We start from the raw sequence: 26,911 nt of genomic DNA on the forward strand, positions 1-26,911 counted from the left end.
CGTTCATGTGTGTGTTAACATGAACGAGAAAAAGGGTAAGAAATCAGCAAGTGGTGAAGCAACTGGTGTGACTTGTTTTGGAAGGGTGTACGTTTGTATTCTGATGAATGTTGAAGCGAATAACTTTTCCCCCTCATGCGTCTCGGCCTCCTGGACGCCACTGCTGGAACTCAGATGACCAGCGTTAGAGAAGCGAGCAGAGAAAAACAGGAAACTACAAGTTTCACAACACGAAGGAAAGCAGAAGTAGCGCAGGTGGGATTTGAACTTCTGATGAACTTCTGATTTAAAAAAAGATTCCACAAGCACACACACACATATACAGGTATAAAAATACACACACACACACACAAATATATATATATATATATATATATATATATATATATATATATATATATATATATATATATATATATATATATATATATATATATATATATATGTGGACCTATCCTTCATTCACCAATATCATCTAACAATTAATAATAATTCAGCTAAATGAAATGATGTGATGAACATCCCTTTCCCTGACATGCATTTGGCATGCCCTCATCACATGCCCTGCAGGACATGTCAGGTATATAGATACAGTGTATATAGTGTATATATATATATATATATATATATATATATATATATATATATATATATATATATATATATATATATATATATATAAATATATAACCCTCCAAAGGTCTCTGCACACCCCTGACATGATCAATTCACCCATGATGACGATCAGCGGCTCCTAAATCCTGTGGAAGCAGAAGGGGGGTGATTGGGCTTCACCACTTTCATTTTTTTGGGAGTTAATTTTTTATTATTACGAATCACAAATGTTATAAATCCAGTGGTCCCAACAAGTCCTCGTGCTCCCGAGAGCTTAGGGTTCCTTTTGTTTCTTTATTTATTGAAAACCAGGAAAAGTTGGGACGCACCAGAACCCCCCGTCCTGCTGTTGGAGTCTTCAGGAAGGATGAGAAATCGTTTCGTCACTCATTTGTTTGCTCCAGACTTCCTCGTGACTTCATCTCCCTTCTCTGTCAGAGCTGCAGCTGAAAAACCTCCCTCTCCATTGCCTCCCTTGGTTTTATGCTCCTCATCCAAATCCGTCCACTCGGTCTTGGTTTTTCTTTCTCCTGCAGAATGAAGCACGCTTTCCTTTGCTCCTTCACCCTCCTCCTCCTCTTCACCCTCCTCCGTCCGGGCAGGAGCTCGGGCACGGTGGATAGCCGGCCCTCCTGCCGTCAATGCGACCCTCAGCTCTCCTGCAACTGCTCCTGTGGTGGATTCACTCGTGTTCCCATGGTAACAGACCAGGCCCGGACTCTGGACCTCTCCTTCAACAACATCACCGCGGTGACCGACGACGACCTCAAGGGCCACGAGCAATTGAAGGTTCTGGATCTCCACGGTAACACTGAAGGCTTTGATTGTTGATTGAAATGGCCAATAGAAATATGTTTAAGTGCAGAAGTGCATGATGGGAGAGATCCATCCTGAGTCCTTCAAGGCTCAAGGTGTTGTGGAGCTGTCTCGGTTGACGCACCTGTGCAACACTGGGCCCTTTGGTAGTAGTAGAAGAGGTAGTAGTAGTTGTAGTGTTAGTATTAGTGGTGGTGGTAGTGGTAGTAGTAGTAGTGGTAGTAGTATTACTTGGCAGTGGGGGTGGTAGTAGCAGTACTTGGCAGTGGGGGTGGTAGTAGTAGTACTTGGTGATGGTGGTGGTAGTAGTAGTACTAGGTGGTGGGGGTTTGCTCCAGGAGAACGAGGTAGCAGAAGGCAGAGATTCATTTCCTATCTGAGTTGGATTGTCGGGTCCCCCGTTAACCGCTGGTTCTGTTGAAAACCTCTCCAGGGGATTTTGGGTCGGACGACCTCGGGATCACGCGTTCGCTTCTTTGCAGATGATGTGGTGCCGTTGGCTTCATCGAGTCCAGCTTTCCTTGGTGTGCAGTATCAGAGATTAGAATCGTGGGTGAAGTGGGTGGATGGTAGAGTCTTGCAACAACATCCTCTTTTGATTCTGCTGCTGGTGTGATCAGAGTGGGCCCCTCACTGTGAGGGTGTCACAGTGAAAAACACTTTAAGTGAGTTTTAAAGAGGCACTAACTTCAGCCCGCGGCTGTTGTCCTCCAGCTAACAGAATAGCCATCATCCATCCGTCAGCGTTGGACTCTCTGTGGAGCCTGGAGGAGCTGGACCTGTCCGACAACCAGCTGAGCACCCTCAACCACAGCTGGTTCAGTCACCTGGGAGCTCTGCAGAAGCTCCACCTGCTCAACAACCCGTACAGGTGAGAGGTTCGGGTCTGCAGCCTGCAGCACCGACGCTGACGTTCAGGCTCAGCACGGCTTCTTCTTCTTCTCTCCTGCAGCCGTCTGGGATCTCCTCCGCTGTTTCGAGGACTCGTCGGACTCAGGAGTCTGGCGTTTGGAGGTCCAGCTCTGCAGGAGTTGAGGAGAGGAGATTTGCACGGCGTCACCCAGCTGGACGAGCTCACCGTGCACGCCAACAACCTGGCCAGGTCCGACCAGCGCTCTCTCCTTTACTTTACTAACTCTGTCTTTGTTCAGTCAACAGAAATGAAGCCAAGAACCAAATCTTGTGGTCAATCCGAAGCTCCTGGTCACTTCTTTCAGGGATCTGCCTGTTGAATCGTCTCCTACCATCCTCTGTTTTCTCTGCAGGTACCAGTCTGGGGCTTTGGCCGACATCTGGCCGCTCGGTCACGTCACCTTAAGCCTCCACGGCCCGTTTCTAACAAACGCCACCTTGGCCTCGGCCGTGCTCAGTGACGTGTCGTACCCTGAGACACCCATCACCCTGGAAGACATTCACCTGACCGGGAATGAGTCTGCTCAGGCTTTGAGAGAGGCGGCCAGGAAGAGGATCAGGTCCGGAAGCGACGTCCTCTTCCACTAATATACAAAAACCCGGTCTTGTTGCGGAGAAACCTGTTATTTATCTGTGGTTTTACTCTCCAGGCAGCTTTCCTTCCGAAACCTTTGTATTTCTGATGAGGCGGCTATGGGCCTCCTGTTGCTGTTTGATGGGGCACCGCTGACCTCCCTTTCCTTCGATGGTCTCACTCTTACTGGCAAAGGCAGGTGGGTTTGCAGAAAGGTCCCAGAAATCACTCGACCGAACTTGTAAATGCAGGTTAAGGAACCCGAAGGTGCTCAATGGGTGGGGGGACAAGTTCTTGTCCATTGTTCACACATACACCATTTTCCAACAAACCAGTTCCAGGGCTGGTTCTGGGCCAGTGCTGGTGCTGGTTCACAACTCGTTCAACTTGCGAACCAGCTGAGAACTGGTTTGTTTTTCCACAGCTCGGTGCTAAAGGGCGCCATGTCATTACGTCACTGCGAACATCAGTTACATTGCTACGTTTGCGTTGGCGTGAAAGTTGAAGCAACAACAAGGTATCTGCTCTGATAGGACTTGGTCCACGTAGCTCCTCCATGGACACATCTCTAAAAGACAGATTGTCTCCTCCTCAGACCCATGATGCTTTGCTGCATCCAGATTCATTCTTATCTGAAAATGTCCCCGTCTCCCAGTCTTGCTGTTGCCGTTCGTCTTAATAACTCCGCCCCTCCGCTTACATAAGCGGTTATTTCCTCAAGACCAGCAAAGAGTTGGTGCTACCCTGGAACTGGTTTTTCTGGCCTGGAGACAGTTCTTTGTCAGTGGGAACAGAAAGCCCGGTTCCAAACTCAGCACTGGCCCAGAACCAGCCCTGGAACTAGTTTGGTGGAAAAGGGGTAAAAGCTGGGACCCGCGGTCGCTCAGCTTGGTGCTCGCGGTGTTAAACCAGTTGTAACTGGACTGGCCAACTGGCATCTCAGCCTGATATTCTGCTCCAGCCGCAGACTCCAGACCAACCCACAACCACTAACATTTATACAGCTGCTGCCGTCGAGGCCGTATCTCAGGAAGGCCTTCAATGATTGAGGGTATTGATGGTTTGTTTGGAGTTTCCAGGAGAAATCTCTGTCGTTTAGCAGACGAGATCAAAATGTAAATGTCTGGGCTGAATGTCCAGAACCATAAGATTCAAGATTCTGGAAGGATCTGGTCAAAGTCCAGACCTGAACCTGGTTGAGATGCTGTGGAGGACCTTCAGAGAGCTATATTTTTACACAAAAGCATACAGGATTAATGTAAGGATGCTGATAATTGCACCATATTCCTTTGTTTAGAAGTACAACATAGAAGCATCTCTTATTGCTAAAGCACATTTATGGGACAACCTGTTGTTTAAATTGGAGACTGCATCGCTATTGTTACTAAACTTATTCTATTTATTATTGGTAATAGTTGGCGACATGCCAACAAGACAAACCTCGGAAGCATGGACGAGATTTTCATCAGGAACCTTGTGGTGGTGGACATTTTGAGCTTTTTCATGACTGCAGAACTCTACTTCCTGCTTCAGTTCCAGAGGAAGGTGTCCATCATAAACTCCAAGGTAGGAACCATGACCTCAACGGTTCATTCGGGGTTACGGCAAAAGCTGCAGCTTCTAAACGAGTTTTTCTACTTGTAAAGTAAGTTTCACGTACCGAGATGCAAAAGAAACACTCCAAGTCCATTTAAAATCAAATTTAAGCAACCAGTAAGATTAAACAGTAAAAACTAGACTGAAGCGTGCCTTTGAAGCGTTTCTCACCGCGCAGATCCTGCTGCACCAACGCCACCCAACCCGTCAGTCCAGATAGACCCCCGAGGGGCCTCATTCATAAAGCTTGCTTGTGCACAAAACAGGGCTTGAAAGATGCGCAAGCCACCTTCTACGCAAAGGTTGGGATTTAAAAAGAAAAAACTAACTAAATCTGTGTATCCCTACGCTAACACTGACCCTCCCGTAGGAACAGGCGTAAGATATTTTTTTTATAGGTGGTGGTGAAATTAAGCCATATTCATGTCATATTCTTAATAATGTCATCACATATCAGACTTATAATATAATAGCGCTTATCGTGTCCCTCTGTGTTTGAAGCACAGCGTCAGTCAGGACTCTGGTGCTGCTGGTGCTGCAGCCGCGGTGCAGGACACGCCGTGCCGGGAACCTCCTCGTCACCCACGGCGACAACTGTAGAGTGACTGAGGACAGAACAAATGAGGGGCTCCGTAGAGCATTTAGGGGCTCTACGGAGCCCCTAAAGGGACACAGATTTTTTTTATATATATGATGAGTTTTACGCGCACGTGAAACCGTTACGCGCGGGCGTAAGCCTAAATTATGGTTCCGCGTCAAAACGACGCAGAGCTTAGGCCGCAGGGTACGCGGCGACGCACACCTATGCCATAGGCTCTGCGTTGGTGTGACGCGGAACCATAAATCAGCCTTGAGCAGCGCTGAGGGGAGAGTGGAGGGGAGGAGGGGGAGCGGGGCTGCCGGGCCATTCTCGCATTGCCTTCGCACAGGGTGTCTTGATGATTTGCAATTACAGGCCGAGCCTACCGTTAGTTTTTTTTTTATTTTTTATTTTATTTCTTTTTTTATTTTTGTCTGCACACATATTAATGATTGATACCATGACGGTAGAAACCAAAGGTATATATATGTGCATTATTACTATATTTAATATATATACATATATATACGCATACATATGCGTACACATACATAAATATACACATACAAACCCAGTGTTTTAGTTTTTTTTTCTTTTTTTGGGGGGGGTGGGGTGGGGGGGGTGACGACATCCACTGCCAATCCAGGAAGCAGGAACACACGGAAACACACGTCAAGCACTGGAAATCTGCAACAAAAAACCACAAACAAAGCACGAAACCGGGACGGAGCCGACCAAAACATGAACAGCAATCGACCCAAATCTTGAGATCTGATCGCAGTCTGAGCTAAGCTACCGCTACCGCTACCTAACCCCAAAAACTACAGAGCAAGCATGCAGGTGAACAAGCCAGTGTGTATGTCTATGTGTGTGTATGTGTGTATGTATATGATCATGCGTGTGTGTATGTGTGTGTGTGTGTGTGTGTGTGTGTGTGTGTGTGTATATGTGTGTTTGTACCTGTGTGTGTGTGTGTGTGTGTGTGTGTGTGTGTGTGTGTGTGTGTGTGTGTGTGTGTGTGTGTGTGTGTGTGTGTGTAATAAACCAAACAAAGCTCCACCTGAAGTGTATCTATAGTGAGGGAGGGGGGGGAGCAACCCCGCCACCCGTGAGACCAGAGGCCGACGCGGAAGAGCCCGGAACCCAGGCCACCAGCAACCCCACAGAGGGGAGAAGTAGGAGGGAGGCAACCCACCGCCTGCGAGGCCCCGCCCCCCCCCCGGCAGCGGCCGAGGGGGCCCCCGGGCGGGGCCCCCACGGCGCGGAAAGAAGCAGCCAGGGATCCCGCGGCGGCGGACCGCGACACGTGGCCAGGAGGCCCTCACCCTCCAGGCCAACGACCCCCACCCGGCAGGGGGCCAGCCTGCCCGGAGAGACAGAGCCGCCCCGGCCGCCGACGTGGGCAGACGCACCCGCCCCCACGCAAGTGGCCCTCCGAGACCAGAGGGGCGCCCCGCCGCAGAGGCAGCGGGGGGGACCGGAGACGGGCCCAGAGAGAGGGAACCCCCTAACAGGGCGACACCCGCGCAGGCCCGACAACGGAGGGCCCCGGACCCAGGCATCCCATTCATTCATCCATTCACCTATCCGATACCTATACTAATAATAAGATATACTATAATAATAATATATACTATACATAATAATAATAATAATAATAATAATAATAATAATAATAATAATAATAATAATAATAATAATAATAACCACCTTTGTATAATATAATATTGATAAATTATTAAGTTTTGTTGTCCTGCCAATGGAGGCTCAAATCCTCCATGGCAGGACACTTCCACACCGCATTCTCACCGACACAGACACACAATCAAGCACCGTTTCCCCCTCCCCGGGGGGGTCCAGCACCACCAGAAGGCACCCCAGGCTGCACGGCGAGCCCCGCCAGGCCCGGGTATCCCGACCCACCTATCCCAGGCCGGCGAGGGAACGCGGGTGATGTGGGACCCCCTCCCGCCCCTGGTGTTGAGTGCATGGGATTAATAACATAAAAACAGGGAATGGTATGAATCGTGTAGGGGGGGAAGGAGGGGGAGCAGAGGCCGAAGCCAGGAAGCAGGACCAGCAAAGCCGGCTCTGATAAGACACCCGCGCCCCCCCACCGGCCATCCAGTAGACGGGGGCCGGCCCTCCGAGCCGGGCCAGGGCCCCACCGTACCTCCACGGGCGCCCCTACCGTTAGTTTTTAAACTGTAAAAAGTGGGGGGGAAAATATGTGATTTTGAAAAGTGGGGGGGACACTTCGCCCCTGTTCCCAGTGGAACAGGGGCAGCAACGACGTGCTGCCACTCACTTGCTTTATTTTATACTATTTATATACTTTTTCTACTTTTACTGTGACCACCAAATAATGTCATTTTCCTGTCCTCCACCTCATCCACAACATCTCGATCTCAGTCTCCGTGAAATTTAGTGGCACGGTGGCTCGACACGTCTCATTCATTCTGACGCCAAAACAGGCTGCAGGAAGCTGCCGCGCATGCTCAGCAGGCTCATTCATATGCAAATACTACTTTGCATTGCCCATTCATGGTAAAAAGTGGGCGTGTAGAAGGCGGGATATGAGGTGAATTCAGCTGCGCAACCTTCCAGCTGGACTGTGATTTATAAAGCGAACATTGCGTGCAAGTGTGCGTGCAAGTGTGCGTGCACGCGTTTTTATAAATCCAGATTTTTTTTTGCGCCCCGCCATTTTCGGCTGTTGGGTTTACATGCACTTTTAGTATGAATCCTACGCACTCTTTTATAAATGAGGCCCCAGGTCTGTAAGTGGACTACGCCCACTGTAGTTCAGTTACCATGAGTTACCCATCTTAGCTTGGCTGGTTTAGCCGAAGCTTAGACTATTTTTTTTTTTTATTTACACTACAAAACAAACAAGACAAACAGTCAAACAAAACAGTACAAATCAACAAAGTCAATGTTTTTGCACAGATTTCGATCAGGTGTGTGCGTGTATGAGTATGAGTGATGTATGGGTATGATGGTGTTCTACAATCTAGAAGCTTAGACTATTTTAATTAGAAGGCAATGCCTTTCCACCCGTTTTTTCAAATGTTAAATTTCATGAAAAACAGATTCTCAAATTCTCCTTCTATCCGGGCTGGACTCTGCAAATGAATCAAAAACTGATCCTTTTCTTTTCTTTTTCCTTCAGCTGTTCTTGGTGTCCTGTAAAACAACACAGCTGATGGTGAACGCGGAGTATTTGGACGTGTCGGACAACCTGCTGACGGACCTGACGCTGGAGTACATGATGTGTGAAGGCAACAGCACGTTGAAGGAGCTTCGGGTTTTGAACATCAGTGGAAACCCTCTGAAGGTGCTTAACAACACAAACAAATCCTTCCTATTAGTGCTAGGGAATGTGATGGAGTGTCACCCTCCCCCCCCTGCAGTCTTTGTCCATGGTGAGCCGGTTGGTCGCGAAGCTCACCAAACTGACCCACCTGGACATCAGCAGAACCAGCTACAGCTCCATGCCCTCCAGTTGCTCCTGGCCCTCCGCCCTCCGATACCTCAACATCTCCATGTCGAAGCTCACAACCACCACTCCCTGTCTACCCACATCACTGGAGGTGGAGATGAGTCTATAAAAATCTAAATCCTGACACTAGTACATTAAAAACATAGACCCTTGTGAAACATGTGCAACTTCTTTCCACATGTTTGTGTGTAAAAACATGATAAAACTCATCAGACTGTCGGTCAAATACAACCTCAGATGAACAGTTTCACCTTCTCATTATTTATTTCCCAAAATTGAAACCTAATATTTAACACACAGAGCAGTTAAGTATTCAATGAGTCATTAGTTTGTGGATCCACCTACAGCAGGACTTTATAGTTGACTTAATCAGTCTCACATCGTGTTTTGTGAATATTTGCTCAATTCTCTTTTTTACAATGTTGTCTTGTGATTTTTGTCTCAACGCAAAGGGAACCCAAAGTGCTTAACAAAAGGTATTAACTAAAGCTCTAGCATGGGCAGCAGAATCAGGCAGGTCTCTGTGTTCAGGTAGACAGTACTGCTTCTAGCTACCTAAGGGGGTTCCTCAGGCATCAGTCTTGGGATCACTTCTGTTCATTTTATAAATGAATCATCAACAAGTGATGACACTGTGATGTACTCTACATCAGGGGTAGTCAAACCTGGTCCTCGAGTGCCATATCTCCTTGTATCAACACACTTGATTCACTCAGTCATTTGTATCAAAGTGTGGTGTTATTAATTAAATTATTGTCCCACCTACAGACTCACAAGTGTTTTGGAAGTGTTTACTCCCAAGACTTGAATCTTTTCACCGTACCTAAAGTCTGAGCTAAGATGGTAAATTTGTTGCTCCCGATACTTGGAATCATCTGTTATTTTTCATTGCCTTAGCTAATCAATGATTAGTAACACCCCTCTTTACAGGCAAAAATTACTGTCAGTTACTCCTTTATGTAACCAAAAGATTTGTTGCATCAAACTGTCTCTCCCTTGAAGTGCTGACACAAGCCAGTCATACAGTTGTCGTTTGGGGACAGTTGTAGACAGATCTGGGTATTATCTGCATACGTTATAAACCCAATCAAGATGGAAATTAAGGAAGAGAGTTTAAAATGATCGAGGGTTGGATTGATTCATAATATTTATTTATTGACGAGCACCCAACATCTAACTAACTGACATAAGAAGAGTCTCTGTTACCAAGGCAATAACACATTAACTGCCAGTCAAAACATTCCACGTTACTGTGGCAACGTTAGTTCTGCTATTACAGAGAGGAAGCAGGGTAAGGTTGAAGAGGAGGATCCCAAGAAAGGATTATTTTGGGACTTATGCACTAAACAATGGTTGCAAACACAAAGTTTCATGTTGCTATTTGAACTCACCGGGTGATTATTGTTTTGCAACAAGTAGTGCTGTTCAGTTATCAAGAGTTATTAATAATTGTCCTTCAACAATTATTAATAATTAATAAATTAGATTACTTATCAAATTGAATTATTCAAGATGACTTAATCAAAACGGGGCACCACCTGGTCGTTACCAGGAAAATGATAACTAGAGCAAAATCAGTCTCAAGATTAATTATTCTGCAGAATAATAATTGAAAGATGAAATCCGAACACAGGCTCCGGCAACCAACATTAGCGGCAAACGTGCGCAAAATAGCGCCTTCTGATCCTTCCCATACAGAAATGCACCACTGTGAAACTAAACTTCACACGTGCGCTCTGGTCATTCAATTGGGAAATGGAGAAGGGCTTTGTTTTCTGTTGTAGAGAAACATGTCATCACGATCCAGCAGTGTGGATGCAGCAGTAGACAAACAAGAAGATAAACAAAAACACTTAAGCTAATAACACAGTTGAGAAGGGATAAGCAATCCAGCTCACAACGTAAACTAACTTTTAAAGTGGAAGTTTTCTCTGCCCAGACACCAAAAACAAAGAAAAGAAAAAAAGAAAAAAAAGGTGGTTTGGGTCTGGCCGGTCAGCGTTCCTTTAAGAACAACTAGGTGGTTACACTCAGCAGGGGACCCTGATAAAGCGAATCACTCCCTCCTGTTATCCGTGCTGCGGATGAGGGGATAGCAGCTCGGCACAGCAGCTTGGCTTCCTTCAACTTCCAATCGGCATTCGCGTTCACGTCAAGGCAATGCAGGGTCCCGGTTCGGCTTTCTGGGCTCGGATCCGGTCACTCATGCAGCGCTGCAAAACGGACGCTCCTTCGGTCTTGAAAGGAGAAAGCCGGCCCTTGGTTGGTCACTCCTGGTGCTACAGCAGACCTGTAGGGGAGAGTAAAAGACAGAGAAGAGAGAAGAGAGAAGAGAGTGGGGCCTTGCTCTTTTATAGCTGCGCCCAGGAAGTCAATGCCCCTTCCTGCAGCTTGAGGTCCTTGTCCAATCAGAGTGTGGTCCCTTATCACCAAGGGGGCCACATATGTAAATCCTGAGCTTTGTGTCCATGGGGGTTTTTCCGTTGTTCCAAGCCGTGTGGCCACGGTGCCGTAAAACTTTAGGGTGGCTTCGGTTGAAGGCCCAAAACTGGGCCTTGAGCTGGTCAAAGCCTGACTGTTCACATAATCACACATTTCATGAGTTCATAATCCCCCATGAGTCCATAATCACATGGGCGGTAGTCCAACATTATCATGTTTTTACACACACAAAACATGGAATTAAATGAAGGGTTACTAAATGTTTCACCTCACTGTATGTTGCAATCACTCTCTTCTTTCACTATTGAGGTGTTGGACCTGAGCTACAACGATCTCAGAGACTTCACGGTGCACCTGCCCGTGCTCAGAGAGCTTTACCTATCTGGGAACAAGTTTCTGAGGTTGCCTTCTGGGAATCTCCTCGTAAATCTGCGCACCCTAACCATACAGGTGAGAAGCTATCAGGCCTCGTACTTCAACATCCAGTCCTCTTTGTCTTCTCCAGTCTGACCCCCGTTGCTTTTCACAGTCCAACACCCTGAATGTGTTCAGCCACTCAGACCTCCAATCGTTCAGACGACTCCGGAACCTCCAGGCGGGCCAGAACAAATTCATCTGCTCCTGCACCTTCGTTGCCTTCCTCCAGTGTCATCTTCAAGGAGGTGGAGACGTTCAGTTGACGGATGGAGAGGCCAGCTACGTCTGTGACTCCCCTCTCCACCTGCAGGGGAAGCCCGTGAGTGGAGTCCACCTCTCTGTCGTCGAGTGTCACCAGGTTCTGTTTGTGTCGGTGAGTTGTGGGTTGGCGTTGGTCGTCGGGATCCTGCTGTGTGTCCTGCTCTGGCGACTCCACGTCTTCTGGTACCTGAGGATGACCTGGGCGTGGCTCAAGGCCAAGCGCAGCTCCAACAACCGCCGGCGTAGAGATACGGAGGGATGGGAAGCGTTGCTGTCCTTCGATGCCTTTGTTTCCTACAGCGAAAGAGACGCTGGCTGGGTGGAAAACTTCCTGGTACCTGAGCTGGAGGAGCCCAGGTAGGTTCTCTCTGTGCAATATCATCAGTGTCAATGTATTTCATTTAAGTCATGAACCAAAAAAGACCAGCTGATTTGCAAGGTAAATTTTAGTGAAATTAAAATTATTCCCATCAGAAGGTGTAAGGCTACTGCTACGGGGGCCCGACCGACAGGATAGAGGAGGACACGGAGCTTTGTGCAGAACCCTTTTTATTGCCCAAATCACCGCCAACACGTGCACAAGCACCTCAGCATACCAGGGACACACGTGCTTCCAGCTTCAGCAGCCTCCAAGGGAGAGCAGCCATGCCTTATGCAGGCAGGCAGGGTGGAGAGGCTGATTGGGCCCACCTGTGCCCTAATCAGCCTAAGTGGCTGCAGCTCCTCCACCCTGCCACAGTGTACTTGCATGTGTTCACTCCCCGCCCAAGTAACGTCAAAACCTACATTTAACTAAGGAAACAAACAAGAGCCTCTTATTGCAAAAGTACTGCAGTGATCAACATGCATCACCTTCAACAAGTTGTTAAACAACTTGTTGAACTGTACCGGGCCATCTGATAACATCAAGGACGATGGCTGAGGAGTAGCTCTGGGGCAAAGTTCACACACTTACCGCTCACACACACACATTTGCTGATAACCACACCCCCCTCATCTTCAACGCCTTCCCTGGCTCCCCTCTTATCAGCCCCCCTAACACAGTCTCCGGGTTCGAGCGCCACGAAGCCATGGCCCTCACTTGGATGAACTGTGCCGGGATTTTATTTCGTTTCATTTGTTATTTACTGTTTAATTGTGTCTTACCTCTTTTAATGTTGACGTAAAGCACTTTGAATTACCTTGTGTTGAATTGTGCTATACAAATAAACTTGCCTTGCCTTCAGAGGTGTCAAGTAACGAAGTACAAATAATTCGTTACCTTACTTAAGTAGAAATTTTGGTTATCTATACTTCACTGGAGTAATTATTTTTCAGACGACTTTTTACTTTTACTCCTTACATTTTCACGCAATTATCTGTACTTTTTACTCCTTACATTTTAAAAACAGCCCTGTTACTCTATTTCAGTTGGGCCTTTAAAAAAAAAACTATCCAGTTGTTAAATTGCTCCATCCGGATAGAGTGAATTTGGTTGTGGTTGTGGCTCAGATGTTCTTGTCCAGTTTTGTTCTTACATCCGTTCCCTCAGATTCCTGCAACTAAACTTGGATGTACATTCCAATAAAGGTTAGGATAAATGATAACATGAACATGAAGTTTGACTTTTTGCACCATTACCATACTTATAGGCAACTAGTCATCATATCTCCTGCTCTCTGAAACACATGTTAATGCTCAATAGTACACATATATGGTTCTTTAATATATTTGCATTATACTTAGATGCATTCATTTTCAATGGCTTTTGTCCTTCATGGCTTTTTTCCCCCTTACATTACTTTTACTTTTATACTTTAAAGGGGACCTATTATGGCATTTAATGTATATTTTAAACAGGCCTTGAATGTCTTAAAAACAATCTAAAGCTTGTTTTTTCTACATAAATCAGAAATTCAGCCTGTGGGCCATGTCTCTAGTTTTACCGCTTCTAACCTCATTATCTATGGAGGATTTTTGAGTGGGCGGGGCTATGATAATGAGGCTCTGTGCTGATTGGCTGCTTGAATGACGTGTAGCAGGGGAGGGAACAAAGCCTCGCTCCGGGGAGAAGAGCCAGCTGCGTACACAAAGCGTGTCCCATGCGAGGGAGCTTCGGCGACAAAATCAATTCCATTGCTTTATTTTTTTTGTATTGGACTGTCCTAACTGGCCACGAGTTTAACGGTTTCAGTGTGGACGGAGAGCGGCCGATGTCACGCAGCTCGACGTGATAGTCGGACGCTCTCATTCAGTTACACGGTTTTAACGGATCTTAAAGGTATTGTGACATCATTTTTAAAATGCTTTTAACACTATTAAAAGTCTTGGCCAACATCCCTCAAATGTGTCTAAAAGAGTGTAACAAGAAAAACTTCACTCTAGTACTCCATTCCTGGCTTTTTATGACAGTGTTTTTTTGCGCCGTGAAAAACGCTTCCTTTTCCCCCTTTCCTGTCAATCATTGCTCCGCTCCTCCTCCAAACCTCCTCCTCCTCCAGCCATACGCTCACAGCGGCGTCGGAGAGTTAAGCCGGGAGCGACAGGTGAAGCATGCACGGAAAAGCAGCACGGCGAGCCACAGCAAACAATCATAAAAATAAAGGCATGCAAGCAGCAGTGTCCCCTTATCTTAAGTCCAGTCAGTGGCCACGGGTCTTCTTAGCAGTTGTCCTCCGGTGATTAGAACAAAAGAGCTCCGTGTTAAGCCTGATTTATGGTTCCGCGTTAAATCGACGCAGAGCATACGCCGTAGGGTTCAGAGTACGGTGCGCGTCCCGCGTAACCCTACGCCGTAGGCTCTGCGTCGGTGTAACGCGGAACCATAAATCAGCCTTTATGGTGCGCTGGAGAGGAGAGGAGGCAGGGAGCTGGGTGGAGGGGGCGGTGATTTAGCGGGTTTATACGTAACGACCCGCCAGCAAACCACATGCGCCGTTTTTGCATAGTTATGCAGAAAATCCCAGAAAGCACACAATACACTGAATGTTAAAAGTTTGTTGTTTTTTGGGTGTAATTGATGTCAAGACACCCAACAAAACACAAAAAATCAAGAAAAATGTGTTTTTCATGTCACAATCCCTTTAAGCCTGAATTACTTTTCTGGGTTAAATCGACGCGTACCCTGCGCCGTAGGCTCTGCGTTGGTGTAACGTGGAACCATAAATCAGCCTTTAGTCACCTCGTCTTCACACAGGAAGATTTAATTGAATTCTTAACAGGTAAACCACAGTTATTTACTCCGATTCCTCATTCCTCATTTCATTTCTTATGTTACAAGACAAATGAATCATGTTAACTTTAAAGAAATCACAACACTGAATTTTCAGAAATGGCAACTTTATTGTTAAAAAAATAAAAGAACATAAGTTGTATATAAATAACATGTATGCACTATTGCTGGCTCAAGGAAGGACCGTGCGTCTTCTGAAGGTGTCGTTGAACAGCTTCAGGTGCTTGGAAGATCTGAAACCATAAACAGAAGAACATGTATTACGGTACTAATAGAGCTCCGGTGTTACCTAACACTCCGTTAGGGAACACCGGAGCTGCTCATCGGTCCGGTCCGGTGAGCAGCTCCGGTGCTCCGGTGTTACCTAACGAGTGAGTGGCTCCGTTAGGGAACACTGGAGCCATCCTCACGGGTCCGGTCCGGTGAGGAGCCCCGGTGCTCCGGAGCTAAGCTAAATACTTAGCCTAAGCAAAGATCATACTTGTAGACAAATATAAATAACATAACAAAAATAAATAAATAAATACATAATAAATAACAAAAATAACGTCACTTACCGCTGACTCGTGTGCAGTTGCCGGGTCCGTACTGTGGGCACTGATCCTTTTATGAGGGTAAGTGTTGATGCAAAACCAAATTTTTACTGTCCTTCGCTGTGGAAACAGCCACCGCTTCTGAACAATGGCGGACAATCCAGCCGGCGGAGTTGGTTGTGGGCGTGGTTTCAGCAGCGGAGTCCGACCTATGGATTCTGCTCCTGTCGTTACGTAACGACGGGAGCAGATTCTGAACGGCTCGTAGAAGTCACATGACACTGGAAGATTCAGCCGGGCGGGGTGTCCAGACCCTGCAGAATTTGGTGTCTTTCCATCTTTTCTGTGTTGGCAGGGTGAGGGGAGACCACTTTATACTTTATATATGTTAAAAGAAGAAAAAACCTGTTTTTCATAATAGGTCCCCTTTAAGTAGTTTTGAAACCAGTACTTTTATACTTTTACTAGAGTAAAAAACTTGAGTTGATACTTCAACTTGTACAGGAGTATTTTAAAACTCTAGTATCTATACTTCTACCTGAGAAATGAATGTGAATACCTTTGACACCTCTGCTTGCCTTTAACATGGAGATCAATGGATCCAGACACTAGTGGTCAGCAGAACAACTGCACATTTTCTTATTTCGGCATTGGCTGCAGCTGAATAATGTATCTTACCGTTTAGCTTTGGTGGTGCTACTCATCGACAGGGTAAATTGGTTTGACACAGAAGAATAATCTGCTGTTCCTACACTTCACTTTCAGTGACTCCAACTCCGGGAACGCCAGGTCATTTACCCTTTGCCTCCACAAGCGGGACTTCCTTCCTGGACACTGGATCATGGACAACATCATGAACGCTATTGAGCGCAGTCGTCGGACCGTCTTCGTCCTCTCTGAGAACTTCGTCCACTCCGACTGGTGCCGCTACGAGCTGGACTTCTCCCACTTCTGGCTCTTCGATGTCGGCGGCGACGCGGCCATCTTGATCCTGCTGGAGCCGCTGTCCAAGGACGACGTTCCCAAACGCTTCTACAAACTGCGCAAGATCATGAGCTCCACCACCTACCTGGAGTGGCCTCAGGAGGAGGAGAGGAGGCCGGAGTTCTGGAGGAGCCTCCGCAACGCTCTGAGGGGAGACCAGGAGGATAATTAACTTGTTGCCACTCTTGTAAAAGTCGCCTAAAACGCCTATCCAAGGCTTACCCAAAGTAAATTGAAACCTGTTCTTGAACCTTTTGAAGTACATAGATGGTTTTGGTCTCTTTTAAAAGGTAACACTCTGAGGTTTTTACCCCAACTGTCAGAATCACTGTAACTCCTACATTGAGTAATCTAAGTTTGAACACACTGAAATAGAAGGTTTTTATTTCAGCCAGAAATTTGTTTTGTAATCAGATGTCTGCAGATGAGTGTAGCTGTGACTTATTAGCTGGAAAACACAATGGGACCACATCATGAAGCCTTATCTAGTGCAATTTCAAATTTGATAACAATACCACAAAAAATTTGTATTTTACACATGTTTCTGTAAGATTATGTCTAGACCTTTCCAAAAATGGCCATTTGGAGATGCCAAAAAGACACTTGGATAACCATGGGCATAACTATTGAACCTTTAAACATACAGTCATCATTTTGGCCTATAATAAAAGCTGACACTTAGATGTATCTTAACCCATAACTAGATTCACTATAAATATTGTTGAAATATATATAAATCCATATAAAAGAGTCAAAACACAGACGCACGTTTCATTCGCTGCAGTGATTTCACTGGGTTGCATGGAGTTACTGGTTGTGTGTTTTATTCCCACCCCCTGCAGCGGGACATTGTTGTTTTCAGCATTTCATTGGCTATAAAATGTGCCAGTTATCAGCACGATTGCTCTAATTGGCTCATTTTTTTTTCATGACAAAAGGGGGACATGCGCTTCATTTGCATACAGGCGCTAATTCATTATTGTAGGCTGTAGAGGGGACAGGGAAGCTCCTGTATGGTCGAATGAGGTGTCAATCATAACGACAGCATACAGTCTCCATTTTGAGTACAAGGTTTGAACATCCGACTTATTTCAAATGATGCAGCGGCTGTTTGTGGATATTTACTGGTATAATAATGTATTTTGGACTAAATACTTTACTGGATTGGATCGACTGGACCTTTCTGACTGTAACCAGACCATTTTTGTGGGAAGTTTTTTGACCGGACGTGTTGTATGAGGCTTCACCGGTAAATTGTGTCATTTGTGCAAATCTTTATTTGTTTGTGGTGTTGATATGTACCAGCTGCTATTATTATATCCTGAAATAGTTTATATTGGTGGAATCACAAGAATCTTAGCTTTCCAAAGATATGTTGCATGTGTACCTCACGTAACATATGAGCTAGTTTTGTAAATTAAGGACTGATTATGGACTGACGGCCCGCCCGCGGGGTGGCAAAGGGTTCTAAGATTTCTTGTTTCTCCAAGTCTGGTAAAATGTGAGCTTATTTGTGTGCAAACATATCAGTTATTTTTAAATAAAAATGTTGATGACATGAGGAAGTAAACACACCCTCAACACCCACAGCGTGTCCTGCAAGAATTGAACCCAGGACCTTTTAGCTGTGAGGCGACTGCACTACCAGCTGGGCCTCCCTTAAAATTATTTAAATTTATTGTCTAGCAAAGAAAATAAATTGTCTCCAGCAGCTCAGAGCCTCCTCAGCACTCGCTAAACTTGTTGCCCCAAAAATGACACCTGAAATTAGGAAGTTTGGAGAATTTTGATCAGAGTGAATGTAAAGTAATATGAATTGGTATAATAGGTTTTCCAAGCTAACTGTGACTGAAAGGCGTGTTCCAGCCAGCTCACTCCTCCCACTTACAACATGGCACCGCCCAGAATGATGAAAGAGAAAAACCTATGCGTGATGTCATCAAGGCTTTTCCCACTTCTTATTTATTCCATGTTTTTATTTGAGTAACTGTTTCCAGAAAGAACTTCAGCACATCTGTGAAGATGTTCATTCAATAGTTCACTCAAATATTAGTTTTTTTCATCTTTAAACCATTATTTTCGGTAACCCTTTCTTTTACAGTACAGTAATAACCAGGTAATACCATGGTAATTACACCTTAATCACCTAGTAATACCTTCTATTTACAAGGTAATTACATGGTAACTACCGGGTAATTTACCCAGTAAGTACTAGGTAATTATTACGTATTTTCTTGTACCATGTAATTATGTGTATTTACCATGTAATTACATGGTAAATACCTGGTTGTTTAAACTAAACATTACTAGGTAATTACAAAGACATTAGATGGGAACTATGAGGGAAATTACAGGTATTTACTAGGTTAATATTGGTAACTACCAGTCAATTTACCATGTAATTACTCTGAAATTACATGAATTATTTCTAAGTAAGTATCAGGGGCCTCATTTAAAATGGACTGCATAGAATTCATACTAAAAGTGCACGTACACTCAAAAGCCGAAAATGCCGTGCGCAAAAAAAAATCCGGATCAATAAAACCGTATGCACGCAGATTTGCACGCAACGTATGAATCACAGACCAGCTGGAAGGCTGCGCAGTTGAATCTGCCGCATATCCCGCCCTCTACACGCCCATAAATGCATATGGATGAGCCTACTGAGCATGCGCAGTGGCTTCCTGCAGCCTGTTTGGCGTCAGAATGAATGAGAAGTAGCAGCCACCGTGACACTGACTTTCACGGAGACCTAGATGTTGTAGATGATGTGGAGGACAGGAAAACCACATTATTTGGTGGTCACAGTAAAAGTTAGAATAAGTATATAAATAGTATACAATAAAATAAAGCGAGTGAGTGGCAGCACGCCTTGCTGCGCTAAACGCCGTGAGTTCCCCGGCGCAACAGGGGGACACACGTCCCCCCGTCTTTTCAAAATCATGGTTTTTTCCCCTTACTTTTTACAGTTTAAAAACTAACGGTAGGCTCAGGCTTAGGCTTAAATTGCAAATTATCAAGACACTGTATGAAAGCAATACGAAAACGGCCCCGCAGCACCGCTTCACCCCCCGCTCCCCCTCCTCCTCTCCCATCTCCCCTCAGAGCTGCTCAGGGCTGATTTATGGTTCCGCGTCACACCAACGCAGAGCCTACGCCGTAGGCTCTGCGTCGTTTTAACGCGGGACCCTAATTTAGGCACCATATACAAGCAGCACCTAAAGGTTTCACGCGCGCGTAAAACTCATATATATGAAAAAAAAAATCTGAGTCCCTTTAGGGGCTCCGTGGGGCTCCCTAAACGCAGCCCCTCATTTGTTCTGTCCTAAAGCGGTGGGTGAAGAAGAGGCTGCAGCTCCAGCAGCAGCAGAGTCCTGACTGACTGAGCTTCACACACAGAGGACACGATCAGCGCTATTTTATTTTATTTTATTCTTTTATTATTTTAAGTCTGATATATGTTGTGATGTGTGATGACATTATTAAGAGTATGACATGAATCTGGCTTCATTTCACCACCTCACAGCCTGCGTCGCCAGTTCCCCGTGTCTTAAGTAAATTCTTACGGGAGGGTCCTAGTTGCCTTAAAGATAAGCAGATTTTTCGGTTAGTTTTTTCTTTTTAGATCCGAGGCTTTGCGTAGATGGCGGCTTCCGCAACTTTCAGGCGCTTTTTCTGCGCAAGCAAGCTTTATAGATGAGGCCCCAGGTAATTACTAAGTATTTTTTAGCAAACTACCAGGAAATTATAACCTATATTTGAGGTAGTTACCAGCTAATTACACTTTAATGACCATGTAGTTACCTTGTATTTACTATACATTTCATGGATAACTACCGGGTATTTACCCATTCATTATTGATTTATGTATTATCAATGGATTGGTGCAGGTACCCCCGAGGGGTGTAAATGACTCTATTGACCTTGTAATTAACCTGATAGTTACCATGTTTTACCTGGCAATTGGCAGGTACTTACCTTGTAGTTACTTGCCCAGTAATTCTATTTCCTAAGTATTTACCGAATAAGTACATATATTTTTACCTGGCTTTTACTCAGTAATTAAAGTGAAACTGGACTGTAAAAGAAAGCGTGTGTTGTTTCCATAATATTACCTGGTACTTCCTCATTAACTACAGAAATAATTACCTAATATTTACCCATTAATTAAAGTGAAACTAGACTGTAAAAGAAAGCGTGTGTTGTTTCCATAATATTACCTGGTACTTCCTCATTAACTACAGAAATAATTACCTGATATTTACCCATTAATTAAAGTGAAACTGGACTGTAAAAGAAAGCGTGTGTTGTTTCCATAATATTACCTGGTAATTGTAGATTATAATTATAAAGATTTGAACAATTGGCAAAACGTATGATAATTACCTCCCCTTTACCCCGCAATTAGAAAGTTGAACCACACCCCCTCACATACACCTCCTCACACACACCCCCTCACACACACACCCCCTCACATATACCTCCTCACACACCACCACCACCTTGTAACAAATACGCCAAAACAGGTGATCTGTCAAAGACATTTTTTTATCTTCAGGAGGATAAAGAAAAAAATACAAAGTTCTGTATGAAAACATATTGTACAGTGTAAAACGTATTGCATAGTGTAAAACATAAAACTAGGCACAGTGTTGAAAATATAGGCACATTCAGTCAATCAATGCAACAAATAAAAAATACAGTGCATTCAATAACGATATAACAACATATTTAGATCTCAGACTGGTAGTCAAGGACCCCAGTATTATCTGCATTTGGCCATCACCCTTAATCTCAATTTTTTTTCTAAAGACCCTCACAGAAGCAAAGATTTGAGTTAAAACTGGGAAAGAATACAAATACAAATACCCTTTTCACGTCACACGACCCCTATATAGCCTTTGTGCACCACAAGGGGTGCACGCACTGTAGCGGCCCGCTTGGATTAATCACACAAGATGCAGAGAGCTTCGACTGGTGCAACTTTATTCTCTCCTCCTTTCGCCTGGCACCGTGAAAACTGTACATGGACAAAATAATACAAATCCCACAATACATATTATTTCCACGAATAATGAAGAGGAATTATGTTCACATTTTTAACAACATAAAGAATATTTAGTAAACTCAAAAAAATAATTTTCACATGAACCTTTTAACCTGTTATGAATTAGTTTTTACTTAAATTAAAATAATGACAGTCTTCCCATGGTAAATACACATAATTACATGGTACAAGAAAATACGTAATAATTACCTAGTACTTACTGGGTAAATTACCCGGTAGTTATCATGTAATTACCTTGTAAATAGAAGGTATTACTAGGTAATTACAGTGTAATTACCATGGTATTATCTGGTTATTACTGTACTGTAAAAGAAAGGGTTACCTTATTTTCCTTCTAAAGTAATTTTACTATTTTCTTGTTTCTATAGGCTAAAGGAGCTGTTATTTTTGCTAAATTACTATTTTATTTTAGCAGTAGTGCAAGCCGCAGGCTAGTTACGACTTTTTTTATTACCTAAGCTAACCGTTCAGGGGTGGAACCAAACCTAGACCCCCTGCAGTTTGCATACCAGCCGCGTATTGGAGCTGAGGATGCACCTCACCTTCCTGCTGCTCGGAGCCTTCACGCACCTGGACAAGGCAGGCAGCACTGTAAGAGTCATGTTTTTCCACTTTTCCAGTGCGTTTAACACTGTAAGACCTGTTCTACTGTGGGGTGAGCTCCTGGACGTGCAGGTGACCGACTCACTGGTCACCTGGATCGGGGAATACCTCCCAGGCCGGCCGCAGAACACCAACTCAGACACTATACTGAGAAGCACAGGGCTCTTCAAGGGACTTCAAGGCCTTTACTGTTCACACTTTAAACCTCAGACTTCAGGTACAGATCACAATCATGCCATCTGGAGAAGTTCCATCTCCGCCATCGTGGGCTGCATCACTGGTGACCAGGAGGCTGAATACAGAGATGGTGTGGGGACAGAACCACCGGAAACTCAATATAAGAAAAAATAAAGAGCTGCAGGTGGACTTCAGGAAGAAAAGAACCCCCCCCATCCTATCATCATCAAGGGTTCTGAGGTAGGAACACCGTGGACTGCTACAGGTACCTGGGGGTTCACATAGACCGGGGGTCGGCAACCCGCGGTTCTCTTTAGCGCCGCCCTAGCGGCTCCCTGGAGCTTTTAAAAAATGGCAGCACGGTGGCTTAGTGGTTAGCACTGTTGCCTCACAGCAAGAAGGTTCCCGGTTCGACTCTCAGGCCCAGCAGGACCTTTCTGTGTGGAGTTTGCATGTTCTCCCCGTGCTTGCGTGGGTTCTCTCCGGGTACTCCGGTTTCCTCCCACAGTCCAAAAACATGCATGCTAGGTTAATTGATCATTCTAAATTGCCCGTAGGTGTGAGTGTGAGGCCCCGTTTACACGTAGCCGGGTATTTACAAAAACGGAGGCGTTTTCATGCGTTTTGGCCGTTCGTTTACACGGAAACGGAGGTCAAAGTCACCAAAAACGATCATTTCTGAAAACTCCGGCCAAAGTGGAGATTTTCAAAAACTCAGTTTTCCCGTTTGCGTCTAAACGGAGGAAAACGGAGGAAAACGGAGATTTAAGCTTCAGAACGTCACATTATGCACCAGAAACTCACCAGCGTCATGTGTGCGACCTGTGTTTACAATTAGTTTGGCCACCGTCAATATTTTCTTGTATTTTACCTGTTTAATATTCTAAAGTCACACTTAAAAGTAACTCCCCCCCCCCGTCCAGCCTCCTGCTCATTCAAGCCTGTGAGCGCGTCAGCCAGCAGCATGAAGCCTGAATTATGGTTCCGCGTTAAATCGACGGCGTAGGGTACGCGGCGACGCGCAAGGTACGTGCGCGTCGCCGCGTACCCTACGCCGTAGGCTCTGCGTTAATGTAACGCGGAACCATAAATCAGCCTTAACTGGAAGTTACACACGTGTCATTTGTTGATGTTTTTCCAGGATTCTGATTGGCTTGCATGACGTTAAGAGCGTTTTCATGCGGGTCCGTGTAAACGAGGATTTTTTTGAAAACGTAGAGGGGAAAATATCCGTTTTTGTAAATACCCGGCTACGTGTAAACGTGGCCTGAGTGTGTCTGGTTGTTTGTGGGGACTGCGGGTGGAAACTAGCATATCTGCTAAAATTCACACTGCTTAATGTAGTGTGCATTAATATGCATTGTCCCGTCTAAATAAACTTTGAAACTATGATGGAGGGATGATGGAGGGATGATGGAGGGACGATGGAGGGGTGGCTTAGTGGTTAGCACTGTTGCCTCACAGTTCCCGGTTCGACTCCCAGGCCCAGCAGGATCTTTCTGTGTGGAGTTTGCATGTTCTCCCCGTGCTTGTGTGGGTTTCCTCCGGGTACTCCGGTTTCCTCCCACAGTCCAAAAACTTGCATGCTAGGTTAATTGATCATTCTAAATTGCCCGTCTGGTTGTTTGTGGGGACTGCGGGTGGAAACTAGCAATTCTGCTAAAAACCTGGTGTATTTACACTGCTTAATGTAGTGTTCATGAATATGCATTGTCCCGTGTTAGGGACCAAACAGTCAGCAAGGAGGAGAAGGTTCAAGGTGTTTATTTGTCACACAGAATGTACAAGTACATGCATTGTGAAAAGCTTGGGAGAACAGGAGTTGGTTTAAAAAAAGGGGTTTATTTACTACATTATCCAGGTTTATAAAAGGGGTCAACAAACCAGAACTACACTGAAACTGTTAGCAACATAACAAGACACCAACTAAACAAAACTGACTCTCTTATAATGACACAGAAGGGAACATATATAGTGGCTTGGCCAAACCAAATAACACACAAGGGGAAACCAAAATGGACAACAAGTACAACTAATACAAAAGGAAACCAACTAAACCCCAAATCCCCCCCTCTAACATAACAGCACATGGTATGGCTTAATGGGCATGCCACAGGATTTAGCAGTCCTCCACCCTTGGCCACGCCTTTTGCCTCACCAGGAAAGGTAACTCCTCCACCAGCATGGTAACTCAAAACAAGGAAATAAAGATTAATATAAACAGAAAAAATGAACTATAACCTTACAATGAAGAAACATGTGCACTCTATTTAAACAGTGTAAGGTTATAAACAAACAAATTATATATCAAATAAACTAAACCTTAATGTTTAATTGAATTGTTTGGGGTGTGGCTGACTGCAAATAAAATTAACCTGTGTGCTTAAAGTAATGAGGGCCTAGTGTGTAGGATATTACCCTCTTCAACTGGCCTGTGTGGCTGTGGCCATCACATCCCGTCTAAATAAAACTTTGAAACTTTGAAAATGGAGGGGGAGGGAAATATATTGTTGGTTTTAATGTGGTTTCTATAGGAGGGCAAATATGACACAAACATTTTTAACGTTTTCCATTGCTGTAAAAATATGTAGAATAAATATTAAATTTCAACATTTCTGTTAACGAAGATTTGCGTCGGAGCCTGCAAGACTTGTTTCTACCAGCAGGGGGCCAGGCAGGAGGCTGCTGGAAACAAACCAGAAGGCCAAAGAGAAAAATAACGGAGGAGAAAAGAGGATTCAAAAAACAAAAAATTGAAATCCTTAAAATAGGTAAAAACTAAACAATATGAAGGTCTAATTACTTTAAATCCGGATTAAATCCTTTTTTATTTAAATTTTTTGTTTTGATATTGTTGCTGGTGTTTCTATGTAATATATGCTGAGTCATGTTTATTACATTTTGACCCAAATATGTAATTTAAATTCTAATTAAATGAAAAAATGTACAAAAAAAGTGGATTAAACTTGAAAAATTCACATATTAACAAATTGAAAACTACAATTAAAAAATTAAATCAAAACATTTTTAAAAAACAAATCCTTAAAATGTATAAAAACTAAACAATATGAACATTTAATTACTTTAAATCTGGATTAAATCCTTATTTATTTAATTTTTTTTTAAGATTTTTGCTGGTGTTTCTATGTAATTTATGCTTAGTCATGTTAGTTGACCAAAATATGTCATTTAAATTGTGCGTCTCTACCAGCAGACAAGACTTTTCATTTTTTGCGGCTCCAGACATTTGTTTTTTGTGTTTTTGGTCCAATATGGCTCTTTCAACATGTTGGGTTGCCGACCCCTGGTATAGACAATAAACTGGACTGGACGGCCAACACCAATGCCCTCTATAAGAAAGGGAAGAGTCTCTTTCTCCTAAAGAGACTCAGGTAATTCAACATCTGCACAACCATGCTGCGTTGTTTTAGGCTGTGGTGTGCTGGGGCAGCAGAGGGAAGACAGCCAATGCCAACAGGCTCAACAAGTTCATCAGGAGGGCTGGCTCGGTCCTGGGAGTGGAACCAGAGTCTCTGGCAGAGGTGTCTGAGCAGAGGACGCTGAGGAAACTGCTCAGCATCTTAGGTAATAGGACACATTGTAGACGGAGACCTCACATCTCCACAGAACGCCACAGGAAGTCCTGGCTCTCTATGGCTATCAAACTTTTCCACTTCTCCCCTTTTTCTACATAGGACGATGTTTGTTGTTTTTGTCTTTGTGTGATTACTCGTTATCCGTACTGAAGCCCTGGAACAACAATGTCCTGCTGGATCAATGAAGTTCTTATTTTATCTTAACCAGGTGTTCATGGATGTTGAGTTTATATTGGCCTAAATTATTTTTTATGACAGTATTTAATGCAGGAAACTACTAAAAAGAGATCACAATTGGGTTTGTATGAGCCATATTCACTTTTTTTTATTTCATGTAATTTTGTTCCGTGCCACTAGGGGGCTGTATTTGCTGTGTGGCTCAGCTGATTACAGGTCAGTTGTGTTATACCATTTAACCTGGGGAAACCCAAACACAGGTTTGCAGATTGAAAAAGCAAAAATTTTTTGACTGTCCCTAGTGTGTGCATAGCATGTGGCTAGTTTGTGCTTATGTGTTTTTGGATGTGAGCAATTTGGTTTGTTGTTTTTGTTAAAAAGTTAAAGTTAAGAAAATCAAAACCTGCGAAGCAACTGTGAATCAAATGATTGGGTCACAGTCCTGTTTTGAATTTGGGAAGACTTAATTTCAATTCTGAGGCCTAGCTCTGAGGAACAACTCTGAGGCAAGTGTATGTTTGTGTGTACACAAAAGTACAATCTGCATTGAGGCTTCTTGCTCTGGGAATCCCGGTCTGTGATTGGACGCTGCCTCAGTGTCACCGCTGCTCATTTGCAGAAAGAGATTCTCAAAATTTCAAATCAACATTCCCGACATCTCTGGACGCCTCTCGCAGCGAGCTTTCATAGACAATGAATGGCCTATGACGCCCGTCATGTGTGAATGCAGAAGCTACCGACGCCCAGGAGGAGCTGCGGAAGGCCAAAAGGGACAAATAAGGCAGTAGTGCAGAAAAGGCGATTCTCACAGGCAAAATCAAAAAAGCAATGACGAATAAGAAACACA

The 26,911-nt window shown here is 44.4% G+C and overlaps 1 pseudogene; it reads left to right on the forward strand.

The window, feature by feature from the left end:
* Positions 1-1,214: 1,214 nt before the first annotated feature.
* LOC133420382 (toll-like receptor 2) lies at positions 1,215-17,945 on the forward strand (annotated as a pseudogene).
* Positions 17,946-26,911: the final 8,966 nt, after the last annotated feature.

Source organism: Cololabis saira, chromosome 20, assembly GCF_033807715.1.
Source record: "Cololabis saira isolate AMF1-May2022 chromosome 20, fColSai1.1, whole genome shotgun sequence".
NCBI lineage: Eukaryota > Metazoa > Chordata > Actinopteri > Beloniformes > Belonidae > Cololabis > Cololabis saira.